The sequence below is a fragment of the Amblyraja radiata genome, chromosome 9 (assembly GCF_010909765.2).
Source record: "Amblyraja radiata isolate CabotCenter1 chromosome 9, sAmbRad1.1.pri, whole genome shotgun sequence".
In the NCBI taxonomy this organism is placed as follows: domain Eukaryota; kingdom Metazoa; phylum Chordata; class Chondrichthyes; order Rajiformes; family Rajidae; genus Amblyraja; species Amblyraja radiata.
In genome coordinates this window covers 19,302,443-19,328,818 of record NC_045964.1, presented here as the reverse complement: position 1 = coordinate 19,328,818, position 26,376 = coordinate 19,302,443, and the positions used below count along the sequence as shown (strand labels likewise).

The following is a 26,376-nucleotide window of genomic DNA, read 5'->3' as shown; positions in this document are numbered from 1 at the left end:
CTACAGAGGGGGACAAGTTAGGAATATTTTCTGGAAGATGAATAAAGAACTCACTAAAATAAACAATGTAACAGTTTTGTTTTTAATATGAGCTAATCTGATATACTGCTTTCATCTTGGGAACAGTGAAATCTTTGAAGAAGACTGCCTTCATTTTTGGGTTTGGGTTTATTATTGACACATGTACCAATGTAGCGAAACAAACTTTGTTTTGCATGCTATCCAAACAAATCAGATATACCATACATAGATATGATCAGTTCAAGCTAAAGCATAATAAGATGGAGCAAAAGGGAAGATATAGAGTGCAGAATATGGTTCTCAGCATTGTAGTTCCTAAGATAAAGTCCATTGTCCTCATTGGGGTAAAGGTGAATCGAACAGTACCCTAGCTTACGGAAGTGGCGGCGCTGGTGAACGGCTGCGGCTCGCCTGCAGTCCGTTTGTTTTTACTTTTTTGTGTTGTTTTTTTCATCTTGTTTAGTTAAAGTTTTTGGTTTTTAGGTTTACGTTATGTGTGGGGTTGAAACAGGGCTTTCTGTCTCTCCCTTCGGGGGAATGCGACTTTCTTGTCGTATCCCCCTTCTCTGCCTCCGTCTGCGCTGAGGCCTAATGGCAGAGCTGGCGACCTCGAGGCTCCGGAGCCTGTCAGGACTCGCCCTGGGCTCGCTCCCGTGAGGGCGGCCCGGCTCGGGGCTGGAACGGCGCTCCCGTGAGGGGCTGAGATGCTCCCGTGAGGGCGGCCCGGCTCGAGGGTAACGGCGCTCCCGTGAGGGCGGCCTGGCTCGAGGGTAACGGCGCTCCCGTGAGGGCGGCCCAGCTCGAGGGTAACGGCGCTCCCATCAGGGGCTGAGACGCTCCCGTGAGGGCGGCTCGGCTCGAGGGTAACGTCGCTCCCGTGAGGGCGGCCTGGCGCGGGGCTGAGACGCTCCCGTGAGGGCGGCCTGGCTCGAAGGTGGAACGGCGCTCACATGAGGGCAACCCGGCTCGGGTCTGGAACGGTGCTCCGGTGGCTGAGACGGCGTTCTGGCGGCGGCGGCCTGAGTCCGGGGTTCGGCCGCGGGCCAAACGACGACATCGTCAACAGCTGTGTCCGCTGGACTGGAGGGCCACGTAATTTGAACCGGCCCGTTCGCGGAGCTCGGTGAGCCACGGGACTGACTTACCATCGCCCGGTGAGGTATCGCCTCAGCGCAGAGGGAGAAAAGGAGGGAAGAGACAGCAGCCCTAAGAATTTTGCCTCCATCACAGTGAGGAGATGTTTGGTGGACTCACTGTGGTGGATGTTAATTTGTGTTTACTGTCTGTTCTGTTGTTTATTATTGTATGTATGGCTGCAGGTAACGACATTTCGTTCAGACCGTAAGGTCTGAATGACAAATAAAGGATCTAATCTAATCTAATCTAATCTAATCTTATGCAAGGCCTATTCAGAAGCCTGGTAATGGAGGGGAAGAAGCTTCCTTCTTCTAGTCTGGTTCCTGAGACTGGTCATGTATGGTCTCAAGCTTTTGGACCTTCTGCTAAATGGGAGCAGGGAGAAGGAGGAATGATTAAGGTTGGGCAAGTCTCTGATTATGTTGGCTGCTTTTCCGAGACAGCGTGAAGTGTGGATGGAGTCAATGGCGGGAAGTTGATCTGTGTAATGGACTTGGCTACATCCAACAGTGCAAGAAATTGCAGTGTTGTGGGCAGAGCACGCTGTGTGCAACTCGACAGTACGTTTTCTGTTTGAGCATCTGTAGAAGTTTATAAAAGTCACTGGAGACATGCTGAATTTTCCTCAGTTTCTTCAGGAAGTAGAGACGTTGGTGTGCTTTGTTGTCTGTCGCATCAATTTAGTTGGACCATGACAGTTGTTAATAATATTAACATTAAGGAACTTAAAATGATTAACCATTTCCACATCTGCTCCATTGAATCGGATGGGCATGTACTTCAGCGTGCTTCCTGAAATCAGTGATAATTAGCTCCTTGTTGACATTGAGGGAGACTTCAGACTGTTTCTCAGTTTCCATTACAGTCTGAAAAAGGGTCTCGACCCGAAACATCACTGATTCTTTCTATCCAGAGATGCTGCCTGTCCTTCTGAGTTACTCCAGCATTTTGTGTCTATCTTGAGGGAGAGATTATTGTCTTGACACTATGGCAATAAGTTATTTATCTCCTTACTGCACTCTGTGAGGTTATCCACTTTGGTGGCAAAAACAGGAAAGCAGACTATTATCTAAATGGTGGCCGATTAGGAAAAGGGGAGATGCAGCGAGACCTGGGTGTCATGGTACACCAGTCATTGAAAGTAGGCATGCATGTGCAGCAGGCAGTGAAGAAAGCGAATGGTATGTTAGCTTTCATAGCAAAAGGATTTGAGTATAGGAGCAGGGAGGTTCTACTGCAGTTGTACAGGGTCTTGGTGAGACCACACCTGGAGTATTGCGTACAGTTTTGGTCTCCAAATCTGAGGAAGGACATTATAGCCATAGAGGGAGTGCAGAGAAGGTTTACCAGACTGATTCCTGGGATGTCAGGACTTTCATATGAAGAAAGACTGGATAGACTTGGCTTATACTCGCTGGAATTTAGGAGATTGAGAGGGGATCTTATAGAAACGTACAAAATTCTTATGGGGTTGGACAGGCTAGATGCAGGAAGATTGTTCCCGATGTTGGGGAAGTCCAGGACAAGGGGTCACAGCTTAAGGATAAGGGGGAAATCCTTTAGGACCGAGATGAGAAGAAACTTTTTCACACAGAGAGTGGTGAATCTCTGGAACTCTCTGCCACAGAGGGTAGTTGAGGCCAGTTCATTGGCTATATTTAAGAGGGAGTTAGATGTGGCCCTTGTGGCTAAAGGGATCAGGGGGTATGGAGAGAAGGCAGGTACGGGATACTGAGTTGGATGATCAGCCATGATCATATTGAATGGCGGTGCAGGCTCGAAGGGCCGAATGGCCTACTCCTGCACCTATTTTCTATGTATCTATGTATGTCCCTTCATTGTCTGTGATTCGGCTTAGCACAGCAACATCATCTGCAAACTTGTAGATGGAATTAGAGCCGAATTTGGCTGTACAATCGTGTGTATAGGGAATATAGTAGGGGACTGAAAATGCATCCTTGCATGGCACTGGTGTTGAGAGTTATTGTGGATGAGGTCTTGTCATTTGTCCTCGCTGATTGAGGCCTGTAGTTTAAAAAAATCAAGGATCAAGTGGCAAAGGGAGGAGCTAATTCCTAGATCCCTGAGTTAGTAGATGAGTTTGGATTGGATTATGGTGGTGCAGGCACAGGTATAGTCGATAAATAGGAGTCTACCTTAGGAATCCTTGTTAACTAGATGCTCCAGAGGTGGGTTTAGGGCCAGGGGGATAGCATTTCTATGTAAGCAAAATGGATCAGGATTGAAGGCTGGAGTTAATGTATTCCATCGCCAGTCTCTCAAAGCACTTCACAATGGTGGATATCACAGCCAGTGGATGGTAGCCATTTAGGTATGGTACTTTACTTTAGTTTGGCACTGGGTTGATAGTTGCCTTTTTGAAGCAGGCGGAGACCGCAGAATAGAGTAGTGAGGTGGACGATGTCTGCGAGTTTTTCTGCTAGCTAATCCACACAGGTCCTGAGGTCGCGGATGGGGATTCCATCTGCTTGCTCCCAGTTGCTTTTTGCGGATTTGCTCTCAGGAAAGCCGATCTTGCATCTGTCTCGGTAATCATTGCTACAGGCGAATCAAACTGGCGGAGTAGATGGCATTCCACCATTGATCTTCAGTTACTACTTTAGACTTTAGAGATACAGCGCGGAAACAGGCCCCCTTATCCCAACGTGTCCACGTCCCCCAGCGATCACCCCGTCCACTAGCACTATCCCACACACGAGGGACAATTTACAATTTTACTGAAGCCAATTAACCTATGTCTTTGGATTGTTGGAGGAAACTGGAGCACCTGGAGAAAACCCACGAGGTCACAGGGAGAACGTACAAACTCTATACAGACAGCACCGGTAGTCATGATTGAACCTGGGTGATTGGCGCTGTAAGGCTGCAGCTCTACCACTGTGCTGCCCCAATAGTTTTTTTTTGTATTTTTGGAATACCTCTTCAGCCTGTAGCAGACCTTGGGAATCCCAACAGGCACAAGGATATCTTATCTTTCAGCCATCTCTGCCACCTTCAACATGACACGACTACAAGTGGTAGTGCGGTCTTGTACCATATTAACATTCCAAAGGGGCCATCCCTCTCGAATTCCGTGAATTAGTTTTCCACCTCGGCTATTGTCCACTCTTCCGTTCAGAACACTTTCCCTTGAAGATGCAGGAGATGAAATTACTGCGCCTTTAATCTTTTCTTCCCACTATTAAGAGATATAATTGGCACTGCTTCCAATGTACTGTTACATTTGGCATTTTTAATCTAACCTCTTATTGAATAAACCATACACTGATTGTATTATCCCGTCATGGAATAGGTCTGTTTGGTCTGCAAGGGTTTACATTTGAACATTGCTTTAATACTCCTGCTCTGATCTGTTCCAATAAAGCCTAACACAAGCTCAAAGAACTGATTTCTCATCTTACTCTGCACATTATTGCCCTCGGTATCAATTTTGAATTCTTTATTTGCAGATAGGCAGCTTATCCGGTTTGCAACAGAACTTACCTGTTCTGTCGAATGGTTATTAACGTTGTCTTTATTAGTTAACGTTATTAATGTTAGCTCTATTATTCCTTCTCAATAGATGCTGTCTGCCCTGCTGGATTCTTGCAGCATCTCTTTTATTTCAGATTGCAACTGCTGCAGTATTTTGAACTTCATTTATTGACTGACGTCTATTATAAACCTACCGACTCCCACAACTATCTAGACTACACTTCTTCCCACCATGCTTCCTGCAAAGACTCTATCTCCTACTCCCAATTCCTCTGTCTACGCCACAACTGCTCCCAAGATGAGGTGTTCCATACCACGACATCAGAGATGTTCTCATTCTTCAAGGAACGGTTGGGGGAGGGTTCCCCTCTTGTATCATTGATGAGGCCCTCACATGTGTCTCCTCGTTACCCTGCAGCTTTCCTCTTGCTCCCCTCCCCCCAGTTGCAACAGGAACAGAGTACCCCAAGTTCTCGCCTTTCACCCAATCAGCCATTGCGTACAGCACATCATCCTCCAGCCTTTGTGCCATCTCTAACGGGATCCCTCCACGAGCCACATCTTCTCATCTCCCCCCCCTTTCTGCTTTCCTCAGAGACCGTTCCCTCACAACTCCCTTGTTAACCCATCCCTTCCCACCCAAACCACCCCCTGCAACTGCAGGAGATGCAACACCTGTCCCTATACCTCCTCCCTTCACTCTGTCCAGGGACCCTGACAGTCCTTTCAGGTGAGGCAGAGGTTCTCCTGCACCTTCTCCAATCTCATCTACTGTGCCTGCTGTTCCAGATGTGGGCTCCTGTATATCGGCGAGACCAAGTGCAGACTCTGTATTCGTTTCGCTAAACACCTTTGTTCAGTCCGCCTCGGCCTACGTGATCTCCCGGTTGCCATAGACTTTAACTCCCCTTCCCATTCCCATACTGGCATTTCTGTGCGGGGCCTCCGCCATTGTCCGAGTGAGGTCAAACCATTGTCCGTGTGAGTTTGGTGGAACAGCGCCTTATATTTTGCTTGGGCAGCTTATAACCCCGTAGTAATAAAATTGATTTCTCTAACTTCATGTAACCTTTGCATCCCCTCTTTCTCCGTCCTTCCCCTACCCTAGTCGACGTACTAGTTTCACTATCGTTCTGTTGAGTTCTATTGTCTGTATAACCCGTGATCACCTATCCCACAGCCAACAATTGACCATTGTGGGCTCCACCTTTCCTTGATTATTGTTGCTTTTTGCGTATCTTCCATTCATTTGCCCCAAGAACCATCTATATCTCTCGTTCCCCTTACTATCAGTCTGAAGAAGTCCGAAACATCACCTATTCCTTTTACTTTAATGTTGCCTGCCTACCTGTGTATTTCCAGCATTTTCTAATTTTAATTAAAAATTACCAAGCAGCTGGTTTTCTTTTGCTTTTCGACTGCTGTCATTCGTGATCAGGGGTTTCGAAACTAAAGGCTTGTTCTTTGCTTTAATCCTAGAAGGTTAACATTGACAGCTTTTAACAGCTGTCTCTTCTGGGTGGAGTTCTTGAAGAGGTGTGTACATTCATTGACACAAAGGACTGACTGTATCACTGTTGTGATGGGAGAGCTGTCATCTATGTTTCAATACAGCCAACTGTCTGCATCATTGCTACATATAGCGGAAGCTTATGCACCCATTGATATCAATGTCTACAGAGTGACTCAGATTTCTCCTTAGACATGTAGTCAGGGAAGTTGTCACCATAGTTATGTGCTCATCCTGCAGTGATTCATTGAAGAGCAAACTTTATTTCACCATTTTGCTGCAAATTCTCCCTCATCACTTCCTTCAGGAGATCTTCAAAACTTGTATGTCTGGATGTCTGGTAGCACCTTATAACTAAAAAATGCAGTGATTTAAATAATATTTTTGTTGTTGATATAAACCTTAAAACATCAATGAATCAAATGAACGACATTGCATGTTAATGCATGTATTTGGTATGTTGGGCAAACGCAAACAGGCTCTGGTGACAGGAATTGCTGTTCAGATTATCTTAGATGTTCCGTTTGAGATATTCTTGATCTAAAAACATGATGAATCACCCCACCTAACTAACACATCACTACTTTCCTCAGTGTTTGTGTTTTGTAATTTTGCATCATTAAGTTCAAATCCATCAAACTTGAATACCCACTCACCACCCATCTCCGTTTGTAGCTTGTTTAGTTCTCTAGCATTTTGTGTCTACCTTCCATTTGTACCTTTCACGCCTCCCTCAAGGTGCTGCCTTTTTGTCATCTAAGCGAATAATTCTTGATGTTATTTGTTGCCAAATTTTCCCTAATATATTTCATAAAGTGTCTTGAGGCATTCTTTTTCATTCAGTGACTGTTTTTAAGCGCAATTTATTGTTGATGGGTTGGTTATGGTTCGAGGTATTTTGTACGGGGGAGAATTTGTTCCTCTTTCAATTTTTCCCATTTTATTTTGCCATTTTCATATAGTTTATAAAGTCTGCTTTCAGCATGTTAGGAAAGCATTTGTAAAGACATTTCCTGAAGTACAAATCTTGAAGTGATTCCATGACTGTAAATGTCTGTGCTTTGATTCTTTATCTTTATGTTATTTGCAAATGGCAATAGAAGTATTATTTGTCTTTGGTGCCCTGAACTACAAAGTGGGGGAGGATGATAGCTTAACTGGACTTCCCGCTGAGGACAGTTGTTAGAATTTTCATGGTGGCAACGTTCTTGTAGCAGGTTTTACACCAACAGGAGAGTAAATTGATATTTAGTATTTGAAATATATTGTCAAGAATCAAGAGTCAAATGTACTGACAACAGAACAACGGAATCCTTACTTGCAGCAGCTTAACTGGCCCGCAAATGCAATATATAAATAAAATAATAACAAATTAATAAATTAATAGCTAATACTAGTGCAAAAAAAAGAGAAAGTCCATAGCACAACTAAAGACTGCCAATAGAACTTCATCGTGGTTGCTGAGGGTAGTGTTGCAAAATATTTGAGTTTGATGGTTGATGGGAAGAAGCTTTTTATTGAACCTAATGGTCACGTTTTCAGGCTCCGTACCATCTTCCCGATGGTAGGAGCAAAATGAGAGCATGACCAGGATAGTGTGGGTCTTTGATGATATTGGCTGTCCTTTTAGAGGCAGGAACTCCTAGATGGTGGGGAGGTCAGTACATGTGCCTACCATTCTCTTTAATCTCCTTCATTCTTGGACATTCAAGTTGCTGAACCAAGACACGATGCCACTAGTCAATGTCTACAGTGCTCTCTACAGGTACACCTGTCAAAGTTCTATAGACTTTTTCATCAACATACCGAATCTCCTCAATCTTCTGAAGGTCAAGCATTAATGAGCTTTCTTTGTGATTGTACCAATGTGGTGTGCCCAGGACAGATTTTCAGAGATATGCACGTCCAGTAACTTGTAACTGTTGACTCTCTCCATCGCCAAACCGTTGATGAAGACATGTTTATGGATCCTTGGCTTTCGTCTTCTGAGGGGAAACAATCAGCTCTTTGGTCTGAAGAAGGGTTTCGGCCCGAAACTTTGCGTATTTCCTTTGCTCCATTGCTGCTGCTGCACCCGCTGAGTTTCTCCAGCTTTTTTGTGTACCTTCGATTTTCCAGCATCTGCAGTTCCTTCTTAAGCTCTTTGGTCTTGTTGACCGTGACAGCATGATTGTTGTTCCAACAACAGTATCATCGACACATTTAAACATAGAAACATAGAAAATAGGTGCAGGAGTAGGCCATTCGGCCCTTCGAGCCTGCACCGCCATTCAATATGATCATGGCTGATCATCCAACTCAGTATCCTGTACAATGGTGTTTGAACAGTATCTGGCTGCACAGTCACATGAGTATAGCGAGAGTAGAACAGAGATGGAGCGCACAACCTAGAGAGAAGGAATGGGTGGCGTTTCGGGACCCTTTTTCATACTGAGGGTCAGGGGAGATGGAGGCTGGAGATATAGATGGGTAAGGTGTGAAAACGACAAATCAAAGCAGACAATTATCAAGGAAATGTAGAATGGTTCAATGGTGAAGTTGACAACGAGCTACAATAAGTAAAATTAATCGGAGAACTAGGGTGGCGGAGATAGAGGGATAGAGGGAAAGCAAGGGTTACTGAAGTTAGAGAATCAATATTCATACTGCTGGGTGGTAAGCTGCCCAAGCGATAAGGCAGTAATTATTGGCTGCTGTGTTGTATTTAAAACATCTCACATATCTGATGTAGCAAAGTGTTAAATTTTTTTGAGATATCTTGCATGAGAGCAGCTTGCTAATTAGATGAAATGAATATTTATCTCCCAAGATCAGACTGTGAGAAGGTTGCAGAACAGTGTAACGTAAGGAAAGGCCGGATATTGCTGACGACAACCTCTGGATTACCATATTGAACAATTACAGAGCCGTGAAGCTATTGCAGCATGGAAATGGGCCCTTTGGATCATCTTGTCCACAAAGTTGGCTAGTCCCATTTGTCTGCATTTGGCACAATTGAAAGTATGCTCCAAAAGTTAATGTGATTTTCACAAGTGCTGGAAATTTTGTTACTGCAGTTGTAAGTTCTGAAAAAAATAGAATATTTTAATTCTACTTTGTGCTTAAACATATCTTGTGAAAAATTCAGTGATAATTTGATGTTATCTAATTTCTATTTTCCACTCACACATTGCACCCGTATCTCGTGCCATTCATTTCTTATTGCACTGACTTGCATTCTTGTTCTAATCCTCATGGATGTGTTTTTTTTAAGCTGGATCCACTTAATGATGATTGAAACTGGGTGACATCTGCAGATGTGAAGCGTGATTTTGATTGTACCCATGCCTCAACATACATACGCCTACGACAATCAACTTCACTTGACAGTTTGTCCTAACTGTGCACAGTTCACAGATCAGATGTGATCATGACATGATACCAATTGCAGATCAATCTTTCCTGGTTGAGTTAGCTTTGCCTCGTGTTGAAGCAAGTGCATCCGTCAACTGAATCAGATCAGGAGCAAACTGTCTTTTACAGAATAGATTGCTTGTGTGGACAGGGGGCTGTTCTAGTCCTTCTCTATTCCTTTTCTCTTTGGACAAATGCTATTTATTCAAGCCTGTTTTAATACTTTAATACCATGGAATAGAGCAGGGTATGTCACAAAGCCACAGGGAGCAATGAGCACTCCTTCCTTCCTGTAATGCTGCAAGAATGTTTTAGTTGCTTTGTCTTATCCCAGAGGAAAATTTAAGTCATTATTTTGAAATGCCACCATACGAGCAAGTGGAAGCTGTAATTAGTTTGCACATTCAATTTAGTCAGCATCCTGTGTTATTCACAAAGATGAAAGAACGGAAACACTAAGTTTACTGTTTTCGTGGCTGGAGCAACGATGTGAACCTGACAGCGAAAGCTTGCATTGTGGAGAATGCGTGTCTGTTCTGACACAACTGTTTTGCAGGGTGCAGGAAATACATTTAATCCTGATCAAATCCTGCACATTTGGATACAATTAATTAATTTATTATGTTTGCTGATTATCATTCTGTATCACAGCTTTTCATTAAAAGATTTGAACTTTATCACTTAGTACGAAACGCATTGTGATTATTTAGAGTCTTTATAGTACACTTGTGGTATAGACCACAGCTGGAGTATTGTATCACCACACTCTCGGAAGGATAAGGAGGTCTGGCGAGGGGACAAAAAGATTTAGTAAAATAGTTCCAATGATGAGGGATTTCAATTGCAAGGTTATTTGGGAGAGGTTTGTTTCTTTACTGGCTGTCGTAAAGGAGATTAAGAAGAGATTTTATAGTTTTAATAGAGGTGTACAGGATCATGGGTTTAGATAGGGGGTAAAATAGAGAAACTGTTAGCTGTTTCCATCAGCTGTTGGTTCAAAGGGCAAGGTACACAAATTTAAAGTGAAAGGCAAATGACGGAGAGTTTGAGGAAAGGCTTGTTTTTTTTTCTTTCTTTCTCATGGTGATGGTGTGGTACACTTGTACTAATCTATTGTTAGGTTAAAAATACTGAATTTATCGTTTCACTGTGCAATAATGCTAACTTCTGTGTGATTTTTAACTGCATTTGACCAAAATAATGTGGCCACTTTAATGGTGTAAAAACTCGATGATAATCATCACCTCAAACCACAGCTCGCCACATCCGGAGATAAATGTGCAAGGTCAGGCTATATCAAATTAATGTCTCAACCTCTGCCATTATCTCCACAGACGCATTCTGTTTCAAAGCTCGTCTGGGCAGCAGAACTGTTTCTTTATTGCTTTCACCTTATTGAGTTATCAACATCTTTCTGGATCATTTTTCCTTCATCTTTTGCTTGACTGGAATTCTCCCCCACTTCAATCTCAGTTTCCAAAATGTGCCCTAACCTTCCCTTCACTGATCAGAACTGCTACCGCTGTATTTCCTTATGCCCGTTGCTGTGGGATGATAGGTTTTGAGAGGTTTAAGTTTATTATTGTTATGTGTACCGAAGTGCAGTGAAAACTTAGTTTCTCATGCTATCTAATCAAATCAGATAATACTATAGATAAATACAGTCAAGCCGAACTTAAGTTCAATAGGTGGAACAAAGGGAAAAATACAGAATATCGTTAGAATATCATTAGAGCAATTGGAAATGTTGCTGGATTTACAGGTAGAAAAGACACTTCAGAATAGAGCAATTGTATCGGATGATAGTAATCTTCTTCTAAGACAAGCATGCAAAGAGTTGCCATGCTCCAGTACCATCATTGATAAGGTTCTGAATATGGAATACTGCCATTTTTCTGGATGAGTGCTGCTCTCGCAATGCTTACTTCAGATTCTCTTTGGCATCATGGTCGGCACAGACATTGTGTGCCGATTTCACCAACGTGATAGCTTTGGATGAAAACTTTTCATATACTTGGGGATGTTATGCCTTCTGCTGACTATAACCATGTCTATACATTAAACTCGCTTCTTTCCTTCGCCTTTCTCCTTTTCTTGCCTTCCAACTAATCAAACCTTTTTCTGCATTGCCCCCATCATTGGAGGCGGCTCAGTAGAGCCAGACAATTCCAGAGGACCAGGTTCAATCCTGATATTGGGTGCTCTCTGTGGAGTTGGTGTACACTTCAAGGTTGGTATACACTGCAAGGGTTTCCTCCAGGTGCTCCTGTTTCTTCTCACGTCCCAAAGATCTACAGGTTAATAGGCGACTGTAAATTGGTTCCAGTCTGTAGGCAAGCGTGGGAGAATCTGGGGGAAGTTCATGATTGTGGGGAGAATAGAAAAATGGACGAATATTGGATTAATATAAATGTATTCTTGATGGTCAGCTTGGACTCAGTGGTGGGAGGAGGGGAGGCCTGTTTTCATGTAGTATCAATAATGCTACTACAGAGCTGAAATTCCCTTCCTCTAAGCATTCTTAAGGCATTAGTCTCTTCATGCACTCTTTGGTTCCATTTAATTATCTCACCCCCTCTTCTTCCCAAATGCATCTACATATGCAACGATTGGTTATCATTGCTCATTTAGCTCACTGGGGCTGACCTAGAAGAGGCAATTTCCCAAGATAACAGCACAGCAACTAGTGCTTTCTCGTATTTTGTTTCTGATTCCTGCAATGATGGGATAGTGTAGCAAAGCATTTACTCTATTTAAATCAGCTCTATTAGCTAACATTAACTCGATTTAAGGAGGCCACAGTGGTGCAGCGGTCGAGCGGTAGAAATGTGTAAATTGTCCCTGGTGTGTGTTGGATAGTGTTAATGTACAGGGACCTGGTGGGCTGAAGGGCCTGTTTCCGCACTGTATCTCTAAACTATACTAATTCACTAAATTACTCTAACATGCTGCCCCTACCGTATAAATGTGTCATGTAAATATGTTCACCCTATTTATGACTTGCTTTTTAAATTTATTTTTCCAGCCACCCACTTCATGATTTTGTGGGGGGTTTTCTGCTTTACTATAACATTGTATACAACTTAACAACAACTCTTAAGTTAAAATGTAGTCCTTTGCATCCCGGATACACTGCAGTCCATATAGTGACAACCTGTTACTGAGCGTGGAAGTGAATGGATGTGTTTATACAGAGTTATTGATTTCATAATGAGATGCCTAGTGACTCATGACTAAAGGCACTTGTTCGATTGACCAGGTTAGGGGAATCAAGAACCAGAGGACATGAGTTTAAGATGAGAGGGGAAAGATTTAATAGGAACCTGAGCGGCAACTTTTACACGCAGAAGGTGGTAGGTATAGGGAATGAACTGGCAGAGGAAGTAATTGAGGCAGGCACAATAACAAGCACTTGGACAGGTAGGTACATGATAGGAAAGATTTGAGGGATGTTGGGCAAATGGGACAAGCTTAAATAGTCGGCATGGACAAGTTGGTTAAAGGGCCTGTTTCTGTGCTGTATGACTATATCTCTGATGAAGGTGACCTGATTTGTCTGTTTCTGTGATAACCAATGGAAGATTCACATTCAAATGAATGAAGGAGGCAGTTGGGTTAATAATTGGTGTATTAATGTGAACGAACTATTAATATGGTGGTAGGAGATTCTGCTGTCGTAGTTACAAGGTGACTTTTCAGCATCAGGATAGTGTGTGGGGATTATTTATTTAACATGGTTGTATAATCCTCTACATTTGTTTATGACAAGACATTGCTAGCCTGCATATTTATGGAACTGTAAATTATTCACACATTTGATTGGAAACCGCAAATAAATTTGTTGGAACATAATCCTTTTTTGCAGTTGTCCTCACTATTACATAAGCCTTTATTTTCAGCTGTATTACTACTTATATCAACACAATAACACAGTAAATTATGTTGCTCAATAAAATGAGTTTAGTCATTATTAAACATTGATTCAGTTTGGGGTTTGGCAACAGGGATCTGGTTGATAACTCAACGTTAATTTCTCTGGGTTTATAATGCCTGTTGTTTTAGAATAGTTTTGCGTGTCTTTGGGTTCGTTTTGTCACTGTTTCTGACCCTGACCCAACCATTCCTCGTATGTTGCAAAACATACTTGGCTAATAAAGTATTATTGTGATTGATTGTGATTATACATATGCTCAAGTCAAATGGGAAAGATAGGATCTCACTGAAACAACAAGGCATCTTTTCCAAACTAATTGCACGATGATTTAATCAGTTTTAATTGGACTGTGAGAGGTTTTAATCAATGAATCTAATGTTTTTTTCTGAGTTGTAATTTTAGTAAGCAATCCTCTTCTCACCTGCCCACATATTCTTCAGCATTCTTCTTTAAATGGTTCAATGAACATGTTGGAGGGAGGGGTTGTAATATAGGATGTATGCAAGTAAACAAACAATTTTGTTTTTTGTTTTTTGAGCAAGCTGGAGGAAATATGCCACGTTGAAATTAAGACCTACTAAGTACATTTTATACAACTTGAGAAAATACCTGGATCATTTTTAAGGCAAAATTAGGTAATTGAAGAGATTATCAGAATAGTCCATTGGATATTTTTATATGCAAAACCCATAAAAAAAGATTTGTGAAGTCTGCACAGCATTCCTTTTACCAATGAGATCAGGGACGTAGGTGTGTTACCCTGTGCCTCAAATGCAAAACACATGCAGTGCTTGATTTTTTTAAATGAGTATAATTGCTTGGTGAAGGATAACTGCTTATGAATTCATCAGTTTGTATTAACACTCCACTGTCTCACCTCGTGAGGATTAGATGGGAAAGGGTCAATGTATGCGGCCATCTTTAATATAAGATCCAAGTTGGTGAATGGCATTCTCATCTACAATGCTTTTGCACTCATTCAGATGTGTTGCCCTGTATTTCGTTTACAGATTTCCGACTAGATTTTGATTTAAATTTCTAATAATCTATTTGCTTTATGAAATATATTAGGTATCTCGTCGCCATAGTGTTCCATGATGGAAAAATTCCATTTTTTCACCACTTCTTGAGTGGAGAGGTTTCTCCTCATCTCAGTTCTAGGTGTCTTGCTCCTTATGCTGAGATTGTGAGCCAGGGGTAAACATACCACTAGCATCTTGCCTATTGGGCAGAATTTTGTATGCTTTCAATGAGATCACCTCTCATTCTTCTAAACTCCATTCTCAATCCAGTTGACCCACTCTTTCACCATGAGATACCCACCATTCTAGTAATTGACTTGGTGCACTATCATGCACACCCTTAGAGGCAAGTGCAGACTTTTGCCAGGCAATGAATAAGTTCTGATTTTTTTGATGTCCACAGTTAATTTTGTCCTTGCCTAATTTTGTCAGAAAATAAATTAAAAAACACTAGATATGTAACTATACCTCCACAGTATTGTAATGAATATCATCAAAAGCAGTTAAGACTAATTTAAAAAAAAGAACAATTACTAAAAGCGAGGGGGAGAGGAAACTCACTGCCACCATAGTAGTGAAGATAAAATGCTGGAGTAGCTCAGCAGGGCAGGCAGCATCTCTGAATAGAACGAACGGATGACATTTCGGGTTGAGACCCTCCTCCAGATTGAGAGTCAGGGGAGAGGGAGTCACAGAGATATGGAAGCATAAGGTGTGAAAACGAGACATCAAAGGGAATGAAGCTCAAGGAAAATGTAGAATAGATCATTGTTGGCTAGGGGAAGCTGACAATGAAGCATACAAAGATAAAATGTAATCAGGGATGGTCAGACTGGTCAGAGAACTAGGATGGGAGGAAGGATGGAGAGAGAGGAAAAGCAAGAGTTGGTCAGAAATCAATATTCATACCTCTGGGTTGTAATCTAAGTGGGTTAAGGTGGGTTGTAAATGTATGAATATTGACAATGTGCTTTATTTTTTTTACATTAACCTCCTATCTGCAACTTTATCAAATGGTATTCTAACAATCCAAATACATCACATCCATCGATTCTCCCTTATTGATTCTACCAGTTATATTCTCAATTAAACCAAAGGATTGTCAAACACCATTTCCCTTCCATAAATCAATGTTGACTTTATCTAATCCTGTTTCTAAGTGTCCAACTGTGATAATTTACTCTAGCATTTTCTCTACTTCTGATATTGGCTTACCCAGTCCACAGTTCCTTGTTTTCTCTCTCCCTTTTTAAATCGGATTAGTGGCCTGATTCAGCAAAATTCTGGGTAGGTCTTTGTGATTGCTATTACCATCTCAGTATTGCCCTCAGTAATACATTTTGCTACAGAGAATAGGGGAACTCAAAAAAGGCCAACTCCTTGAGTGTGGACAATTCTTTTCCCTTTCCACAGCTGCTGATGTACCAATATTTATCATACTGCAGAGAGCAAGTAACACCGATGTTCAGTACTCATGAAGGGCACTGCAGATCTGGCACAAACATTTAACGTAGGAGTAGATGTTAGATGATCACCATGCCAACACCTCTAATTCACATTTTAACTCCAGGTTAACATACCATAAATGATGTGGCATTTTTCGTAAATTTATGTTGACCAAATTGGTATGTTCATTGATTTGCTGAACTCTAGTTAAAAATTTGGCAGTGCACCATCAACCAAGTTCCAAGCAGAAATTCAAAGCCCATTCATTTAAACGGATTAATCTTTAACTGCAGTGAGCAATATTTTTTCTTTGGTTCCGGGTTATTTTGCCCCACAGGAGCACAGTGGCGCAGCAGTGGAGTTGCTGCCTTATAGCATCAGAGACCAGGGTTCGAACCTGACTACGGGTGCTGTCTGTACAGAGTTTGTACGTTCTCCCTGCGACTGCATGGGTTATCTCTCGGTGCTCCGGTTTTCTCCCACATTCCAAATGTTTACAGGTTTGTACACATTTGACAAATGTGTAAAGGTTGACAATAAAACACTCTTGACTCTTGTTGGTTAATTAACTTCTGTAAATTTGTCCCGAGTGAGTATGATAGAACTACAGCACAGTGGAGCAGCCGTAGAGTTGCTGCCTTACAGCACTTGCAGAGCACAGACATGGGTTAGATCCAGACTCTGCTGTCTGTACGGAATTTGTACGTTTTCGCCGTGACCTGCGTGGGTTTTCTCCAAGATCTTCGGTTTCCTCCCACACTCCAAAGATGTACAGGTTTGTAGGTTAATTGGCTTAGGTTTGTACACTTGATATGTGTAAATTGTCCCAAGTGTGTGTAGGCTTGTGTTAATGTGTGGGGATCGTTGGTCGGCATGGACTGGGTGTGCCAAAGGGCCAAAGTTTCCATGCTGTATTTCTAAACTAAACTACATATCACCTTGTCTTGGATCTCCCCGATGTATTTACTTAGAGTAAAGGAGTTTTCTTGGAGCAGTCAAGGAATATTTGTGTATTTTTAGAAAACTTGTTATCCTAAAAACCACGTTTTTATTTCCACCAGCAAAAGCCAAGCTTTCATGTGCAACTTATGTTTAAAGACACTTTTTGAAATTGATGTAACTTAGGTTTTCCCTGTCACCGGTGATTTATTTACCAAAATCATTGTTATGGTGTGTACATAGCTGGGACTGAAGCACTGATCCTTGCAATGGTCCACTCGTTACCGCCTGTCACTTCAAAACAGACCTGAATTATTCTTGCTCTGTGATCCTTTTGCCGTCCGCAATTTACTGGTTGTGACTACTGGTTTTCGAAAGGGGTGGCTGCTTCCTTTTCTGATTTTCACCAGGCTTAACAAGTAGTTTCCTGTTTTTAACATCTTTCATAATCAGTCACCAGTATAATAGGTAATACACCAGTAATATATGCAGCCATGTTTATTGGAATTTGCACAAGCTATCGGTTCCCTGTGACACTCCAGGGAATGGTGTTTTGTTTTGTCTACATTAAAATGTTAACACATTTACTTTGTGCTCTTGTCGAGCTACTTTAACGCAATCATTATTTCAAATGGATTAGTAATTCCAAAGAGTTTAACTTGGCAAATTGTAATTGATGTGCTAAAATAAGTACTGAAGGAACTAGGACCTTCTTTCATGTCAATGAACATTGACATATTGATTTCCTACTTTATGCCTTCTGTAGGACTTTGCTTAATTTTTGAGTCACTGTTGTTAATACAGTCTGTGCATTTTGCAAACGTCATAGAAATGAGAGGAAAGTTCATTTGTGCAAACAATGTATTGTTCACGTTTTTTTATAATTATAATGCATTGGCATTTATTTTCTATACCTTTCATGCAAGAAATTTTAGCACTTTTTTGTGACTGTTAAAACCTGCAGGAAGCTGATTCTTATTAATGCATCTCCTAAACTTTTCCATTTTGTTTTCTATTTAATTTGCCCTGATCTCTGGTGTCCATCCCATTTGTCGGTGAAATAAGCAGCATAATCTTTCAATGATTATGTCATCAGTAATTAAACTTGTTTGATTCAGAGCCTGGGTTATTATCCAGATGCACTAAATCTTGCTGACAGATGCAGAGTGAGTGCCATGTACAGAACACATTAAATCAGCACTTTAGTAACTCACTGATAATTGTGTTGCAGATAGCAATTATGTTTTCTCTCAACGTTAAATTCTATGTAATCACAATTGATCTGAGTTGTTACCATTTGCTGAAGAGGGGTTACTGTCTTTCAGTTCCTGCATTATACGTTTTTTCATTAAATTGATAGGCTTGCGATACTCGCTGTAAAAGAAAGCACATTCTGTAAGATTGTGTAGGCCATTATATGGAGTCTACACTGGCTCTTGGAACATTGTCATTCTCAATCCCATCCCCCCACGTATTTCCTTGTAAACTGTTCTCTCTCATATGTCTATGACATTTTCTCTGATTCTCCTGCCACCCACCTGCAAGAAGGATAATTTGCAGTAGTCAGTTAAACTACCATCATGATTTGGGGATGTGGGAGGAAACCAGAGCATCAAGGGCAAATTTACAGTCACAAGGACCATGTGTAAATCCCACACATATTCAACACCTGAGGTTAGATTCAAACTCTAATTACCACCATTGTGCAGCAGCAGCATCACTGGTGCCAACATGCTGCCCATGCATCAAGTAAATGAGATGATTGTTCCTCGAACTGGTGTGCACCCTGAACAGAATCAAACAATGTAATTTCTCGCCCATGGCAAGTATCTTAAAGCACCATAATGTCTACAAAGGAAAACAGCTGAGCCTGAGGATAAAGGGCAAAGATGGCTGAGGTGGTGTAGTGCTGGCCGTTGTGTTTGCGTTGCATCACTGGAAGGCTTTCAAGATGGTTTCTGAGGATATGGGGAAGGGATCAGCAGAAGAGCTTCCAACTTTTACTCTTATTTCTGAAGTACATTGGTGATTTTCCATGGGGATCCCAGAGGGATTTTCACATTTAAACAAAAATCCTGCAAGCTTGAGAGAAAATAGTGTGGCCATTGTTTCTAAAAATAGAAACAAATAAGTTCTAGATGAAGCAATGCATCATGTGTCTGAAATGTATTTCTGGTCTGTTTGTGTTCGATATTGTCATGTTTATTTGAGATTTCCAGAATTTATTGTTCTTTAATTCCTTTTCATTGTTTGTATTTAGGTTCTTCATGAAGTGTTACCAAACCTGAGCTGGCAACAGGAAGGCTAAGCCGGAAAGAAGAAAAAAAAAAGTACAGTAAGTTTTCCACTTATTTTTGCAGTTTTGCCAAATGACTCATTCACCTTTACAGATTAAATAAGTGAAACTCAAAACTGCAGATTTTTAAAACGCATCCCAGCCTGTTACTATGGTAACTAGGGGTGAAACGATGAAAGAGCTAACTACTTTGAAAAGCAATGTAACTGAATAGGCACTTTGTTAATGAACGAGCAAAACAACCGAAATGTCATTATCAGTGCGGTGTAGAAGGACAGCCAGGCTGACCCTACAATAGATTTGGTAGTAACAGGAAACAAACACAGCTGCAGCTTCACAACTCTCTGGGAGTGCGGTATCCAAACAGTGGGAAATGTCACAGATCAGGGGGAGATGTCATGTTGAAGCCTTGGGAGGCTTGCACAATGCGAGTTGGGTTCCTCATTCATTTGTACCTCCTTTTAACAGTGTAATTGCTGCACTGCAGTACTTTGCCAGTAGCTGTGGATTCTTGTGCAATTATTTGAGTCCTGTTTCCTGTTATAGAACTTTATTACAGCAACTATACATCAAATGTTGCAGTCAGTAGAACCATGAGATAATCTGGTTAGCCTTTCACCACTTAGTGATATAACAGGTGTGTTTTCTAAGCATTCTTGCACTATCTCTAGATAAGAAAAATAAGTGTTTATGTTGCCAGGTGCAGCATGCCTTGCAGCAGTGATGTTTTGGGTGCAGTTCCTATTGGGTCATTTATTTTATCAGATGCTACACCAAGGAGGTGGAGTCCAAGTGTAACACAATTGTACAGTAAACAGCAACATTCAAGAACAAACAGTGGTCAGTAAGAGGATATACTTAGTCTTATTGGAAGCAATTCTACTCAACCTTGCTTGTCTTGCCTATTAACACTGTTTGCGACATACGCCAATAGGCAGAGGTTGGGAAGACTAGGACTTTATTCCTTGGAGTGCACAATGATGAGGGAATAGATAGGGTAGATGCGCATTCTTTTACTCAGTCGAGAAATCAAGAACCAGTGCAGATATTGAGAAAACAGACTTGGCTGATGTAGCGAGTCCGGGTCAGAATCTGGTCCTAGAGCAAAGAAGCAGCAGGAATCACAGAGGTAGAGCAATGGGAGAGGGTCTCACAGAACCCCCATCAGAGAGAGGAGGACATGGATTATCTTTAATCTTCTCTTTCCCACCTTTTGCCCACCTGATTTATTTCTTAAGTGTATTCCTCAGTCTCCTAAACTGCTCTGGGGATACACTTGATCCCACCTGCCTTTACCTTCCCTTTTTTCTGACGAGAACTTCAATATCTCTCATCATCCAAGCTTCCTTATTCCCACCTGCCTTGTACTTGACTTTAACAGAAACATGCATGCTGTGAACTCTCACCATCACACTTTTATAGGCATCCCAATTTGTAGATGTCTACCTGCAAACAACCTACTCCAATCAACATTGGCAAGTTTCTTTCCAATAGCATCAAGGTTACCCCAATACAGAACTTTAACGAGTGGGTGCCAAAGTCTTGGATGACTTGTCCCCGGCCCAGCATGCAGATGTAACCAGGAAGAAGGTGCACCAACACCACTCCTTTCTTTGAAGTTTAAAGAGATTACGCATGTCCCCTAATAATGTTAACAATTTTCTAGAGATGCACTTTAGAAAGTATGCTGATCGGTTGCATTATGACCTTGTATGCTAATTCCAATGCACAGGGGCTTAAGAGGCTGCAGGGAGAGATAGCTAGCTAAGTCCATTACAAGCACAGCCCTCCCTACCATTGAAACATCTACATGAGTACTGCCTCAATAAGGCGGCATTAATCATTAAGGGCCTCCAACATCTCTTCGCAGAAGGTGTGGAAACCCGAAATCCCACACCACAAGACCCCTGAACACCTACTTTCCTGCAAACATCAGATTTTTGAACTGACCTGTAGAACCATAACCTTAACTTGGCCATGGAACACTCATTGGCAATTCCTTGGCAAGAAAATCACCGTTTTCACTGGCATAACTTTCGAATTATGTCTTGACTTTTTTTCTTTTACTGTCATGCAGAATTTAAACGTGATTAATATTCTTGTGTGTTGTCGAGTCTATGTGCCTGTGCTGCTGCTGCAAGCAAGATTTTCATTGTACTTGTGCTTCACCTTAGTTATGCATTTGCCCTTGTGCATAAGGGTGGCACAATGGCGCAGCGGTAGATTTGCTGCCTTACAGTGCTGGAGACCTGGGTTCGATCCTGGCCTTGGGTGCAGTCTGTACAAAGTTTATACATTCTCCATGTGATTGCGTGGGGGGGGGGGGGGGCTGTTTCCACGCTGTATTTCTAAACTAAATCAAACGCAACGTGAATTTGTGTTGATACTGCAAAAACATTCTGAGAGATCGGTTGAATCTAAACTTGAGACATGAATCGATCCAGGATAATTATCAAGCTTTGTAAGCGGAGGTCAAATAAATAAGTGATGGGTCTTTGTCCCAAACATTATGGAGGGCACTCTGGGTTTTAGTTAAGTGATAGATTTGGAGGGAATTTCAAGGAGAATTTCTTCATCCTGAGAGCGATTGTAATCTGAAATTAAGGGCAAACTGGGGGCAAATTCTCTCAGTTTAAAATATTTGGAGGGTACCTGAAGTGCCGTTGCATAGAAGGCTACAGGCTAAATGTTAGAAAATATGATTAGTATTTGAGTATATAAGTATTTGATGCCCGATATATGTAATTTATTCGAAGGGTGTGTTTCTCTGCTCTATGGCTCTGATTCTCGTTTGAAATATGGTTTGCGTTCTGACATAACCATGTAAGTTTTTTTGTTACCCACTTCTTCCTGCAATTCTTAGTTTAACACGGTTGAATTGATTAGGAAAATTAACAGGTTGGAGTGGACTCACTTTTACAGGACTTAATGCCCATCATCACTACCACCAACCAACCCCTCCCCCCCAAAGCAGCCAACTAAATGTACACCAGATGTAACTTATTTATCCACCCTCCGAGCAGCGAGATTCAAACTGATATTTCTTCATGACATTTACTCCTATTCACTTATTCACTGGTTGGTAAGTTTATTTGGCAGCTTATAGCCCAATTTATTCTCCAGGGACACAGTTCAGTCTTACATCTTCTAAATTGCAGGAAGATGAAGCAGCTGGAATATAATGTATTCCATATACAAGGCTATCTGCTTGATGTTTGTGCTCATAAGACAAATGCAGCCAAAGTTGCATTCCAAGTTTTAATGGGAATGAGAAATTGCCGACAGAAGTGGTCTTGAATATTGAACCATAAAAATCAGTCTACGCAACAGACTTGTCCCACTTGCAAGGCTGCATCCTGAGTTTGTTTCAAAAATTGTCAATATCTTAACATGCTTGGCTGAGGAGCAGTGAGCTATGAGTGGACAGATATGGTCCCTGAATAGAGATCATGTTTTCTCTCGAACATGTATAGAATGCAATTGAAAATTTGCATGGGGAAGTAATTTGAGAGGAAAGGGACAGCTTTTTCTATACACTGGGCTAGTTGATTGACAGAGCCATTCCATGAATCTTGGCGTTATTTTTCATTTGATCATTTGCACGTGAATAAAAAATTTAAGGAGCCAGAGTAGACTATTAAGTTCTTCAAGCTTGCTCCACTACTGAGTTAGTTCATGGCAGATCTTCTACCTCAGCGTCCCCTTCCTTAACTAACCACATATGCATTTATATTGAAAAGCGATTGAACACTGCCTTGAATATAAATCATCCACCTTGTCTCCAAAGTCCTCTTGGGTATATAATTCCACAGATTCACTTCTCTCTAGGTGAAGATATTTCCTGTCAAATCATCTTGAATGGCCATTCTCTTACTTGAAATTGCATTGGTTCCATAATGTCCCAACCAGTGGAAACAGTGCTTCTACACCTCAAAAAAAATCCTTAAATAGAAACCCAAATTTCCTGGAATTTGATGGTATGTCCTGAAATTTTCAAAAATGCTTCCTGCATGCTATTTGTTGTTGGGTTTTTTCGTGGGCACACGTTAACAACACAAAGAAGAACAAGGCAAAACCGATCTATGTAACTGCACAGTATCTGCCTGCTTCTGTTACTCACTTGTACAGTGTTATGCAAGGCAGCTTTCATTGCCTCCAACAGCTTTCGTTGTCTTCGTTTTATCAATCTGCTCTCATGTGTCTCAGTCTCTGCTCCCTCTCCCTCCCTCCCTCCCTCCCTCCCTCCTCCCTCCTTCCCTCCCCTTCCCTCCCTCCCTCTTCCCTCACTCCCTCCCTCCCCCCTCCCTCTCTCTCTCTCCCTCTCCCTCTCTCTCCTTCCCTCTCTCTCTCTCTCCATCTCTCTCCCTCCCTCCATCTCTCTCCCTCCCTCCATCTCTCTCCCTCCCTCCCTCCCTCCCTCCCTCCCTCCCTCCCTCCCTCCCTCCCTCCCTCCCTCCCTCCCTCCTTCCCCCTCTCCCTCTCCCTCTCCCTCTCCCTCTCCCTCTCCCTCTCCCTCTCCCTCTCCCTCTCCCTCTCCCTCTCCCTCTCCCTCTCCCTCTCCCTCTCCCTCTCCCTCTCCCCCTCCCCTCCCCCTCCCCCCCCCCCCCCCCCTCCCCCTCCCCCTCCCCCTCCCCCTCCCCCTCCCCCTCCCCCTCCCCCTCCCCCTCCCCTCCCCCTCCCCCTCCCCCCCCCCCTCCCCCTCCCCCTCCCCTCTCCCTCTCCCCTCTCTCTCTCCCTCCCTCTCTCTCTTTTCCTCTCTCTCCCCCTTCCATTTTTCTCCCCCTCCCTCTTATTGCCTCCCCCCCCTCTCTCCCCCCTCTCTTGCTCCCTCTCCCTCCCTCCCTCTCTCCCTCCCTCCTTCCCCCACTCTCCCTCCCCTCTCCTCTCCCTCCCCTCCCTCTCTCCTTCTCTCCCTCTCGGCCCCTTCAGACCCACCGTTCTGTAAAATCAAGGCCAATCCTAATGTAACTGCAATCCCACTGCCCACTGGTAACTTTTCACCACTAGGCTTATCCAGAATTCTACCACTGCCTGAAAAATAATCAAAGGCTCAACTTCCACTGAGAAAGAGAATTCTACTCATTGTTATAGGAGCATTTTCCCGAACAGTCTGTGACCCATAGCGCTATGTTTAAAGCTGATAACGCTGCAGCCGGTAGAGCGATATTTAAAACTCATGGCGCTGCAGCCAACAGCTCTTTGTTTAAATTTCCACGTTAAACTGACAGTGCAGTGTTGTGTGTATTACCTTTACACCACTTTGCGGGCCGGATGAGGAAATTTTCCCGAAATTATTCCATTTCCCTAAAATTACTCGAAGACAACAAGAATTTCCCGAATTTCGGGTAATTTCGGGTAATTTCCTTCGAAGTGGAAACACTGAGTGGAAACCTCATCTCTAAATGTACCTGTATGAAGTTTGCAGGTTTCATTGAGATATCTCTCATTCTTCTAAACTTTAAGCAAGTGCATCTTCCTCAGTAGGAACATCCATCCAGCCCAATAATTAGTCTATTGAACTTTCACTGACCTTTCTTTATTTCAAGTACATCCTTCCTTGGCATGCAAAATCAGAACTGTAAACAATTGTACAGACAAAAAAAGACTGCAGATGCCTGAATCTGGAGCGACAAGACAATATGTTTAGGCTGTGGGCCGAGCATCAAAAATGCGTCTAGAAATCAACTTTCGTGACCCATGTCTCAGAACTACATGAAATTTTGCAAAGATTTAGATAAAATATTTTAGCGAGTCGAGACGGTAGTTGTTTTCCCAAACGAGCTTTATTGTCAAAGCAGTGAAAACAACAAGATCAAACACAGCTAACACAAAACAGATCTTACCACAACTGGTGGTCGAAGCAATGAATGGGTCTAGCCCAGAAAACCGCGCGAAAAACAAACCCCTCCCACAGTCACATGAACAAGGTAACCGACCGCAGGGTTCGACTACCACGGCACCAGCAGATACCCGCTACAAGACCCCACCCAGAACCCGTGGTCCGCGAAGACGGGGCGGGCGTAACATAAGGGGCCGGCAACCAGGGTCGGGAGGACGCGAGGACCGCAAAGACGGGTGGGCATAACATTGGGGGCCGGCGAAACAAAACCGGAGGCAGGCAAAAGAGCAGAAGAACGGGATTGGAGGAAACAGGCGTACACAGTACGGGCGGGACGGCCGGTTGACGACCTCTACGTCGCGGAGCAGCAACAACCACGGGCTGTCCACTCCACGTGGGTGGGTTTGAGACGGTCGACTGGAGACGACCATCCTCCCGGCCTCCCACGTCCACAGTAAAAGTGGCGCTCCGGCTCGCAGCACCCGGAATGGCCCTTCATAGACCCGGTTGTAATGGCGAGTGGTGAGTGTCACTGCAGATGAAAACATAGGCACACGTGTTGTAACGCCACGGGCACATGCACTGCGGACGAAGCGTGCCTGGAAGTGGGCACAAGGGGCCACGTGCTCACCCGCTCGCGAAGGCCGGCCAGCAGTGCCGGGGTTGATGCGACCTGATCGCGGAGCGGCAGGTAGGAAAATCCCCAGGCACCGGCAAGGCCGAGCCGTACACGAGCCTGGCCAAGGAAACAGCCAAATCCTCCTTAGGTGCGGTGCGTATACCAAGGAGGACCCAGGGCAGCTGGTCCAACCAGTCCGGGCCCGTTAGCCGAGATTTCAGCGCCGACTTAAGGTTCGGAAGGAACCTTTTGGTCCAGCTCCATTGGCCTGCGGGTGGAGGCAGTCGTATGGTGTAACCAGGCACCATAGAGCGGGGCTAGGGCAGACCACAAGGATGAGGTGAACTGGGCCCCCCGGTCGGTGGAAATGTTGGAGGGCACCCCAAACCTGGCTATCTAGTGAACCGCCATAGCCCGAGCGCAAGCCGCGGCGGAGGTATTAGAAAGCGGGATCGCTTCTGGTCACCGCGTGAAACGGTCCACGATAGAAAGCAGGTGCGTGGCACCGCGGGACTGTGGCAAAGGACCTACAAGGTCGACATGCACATGCAGGAACCTACCCTCGGGTACTGCGAACTCCAGCACGGGGAAGCCGCACGTGCCGCTGGACTTTGGAGGTTTGACAAGGGACACAGGTGCGGGCCCAGGCAGCCACCTGCTTACGGAGCCCATGCCAGACGAACTTGGCCGCCACCAGAGCGGACGTCGCCCGTATGGACGGTTGA

General features: G+C 43.3%; 1 protein-coding gene across 7 annotated transcripts in view; it reads left to right on the top strand.

The window, feature by feature from the left end:
- sipa1l1 (signal induced proliferation associated 1 like 1) overlaps positions 1 to 26,376 on the top strand; it is a 358,473-nt gene that overhangs the window by 151,261 nt on the left and 180,836 nt on the right. For all 7 annotated transcript variants that reach the window (XM_033026817.1, XM_033026813.1, XM_033026811.1 and 4 more), the window contains one exon: positions 19,158 to 19,232. The gene's annotated coding sequence lies outside the window, so the exon portion shown is untranslated. The remainder of the gene's footprint in view (positions 1 to 19,157; positions 19,233 to 26,376) is intronic.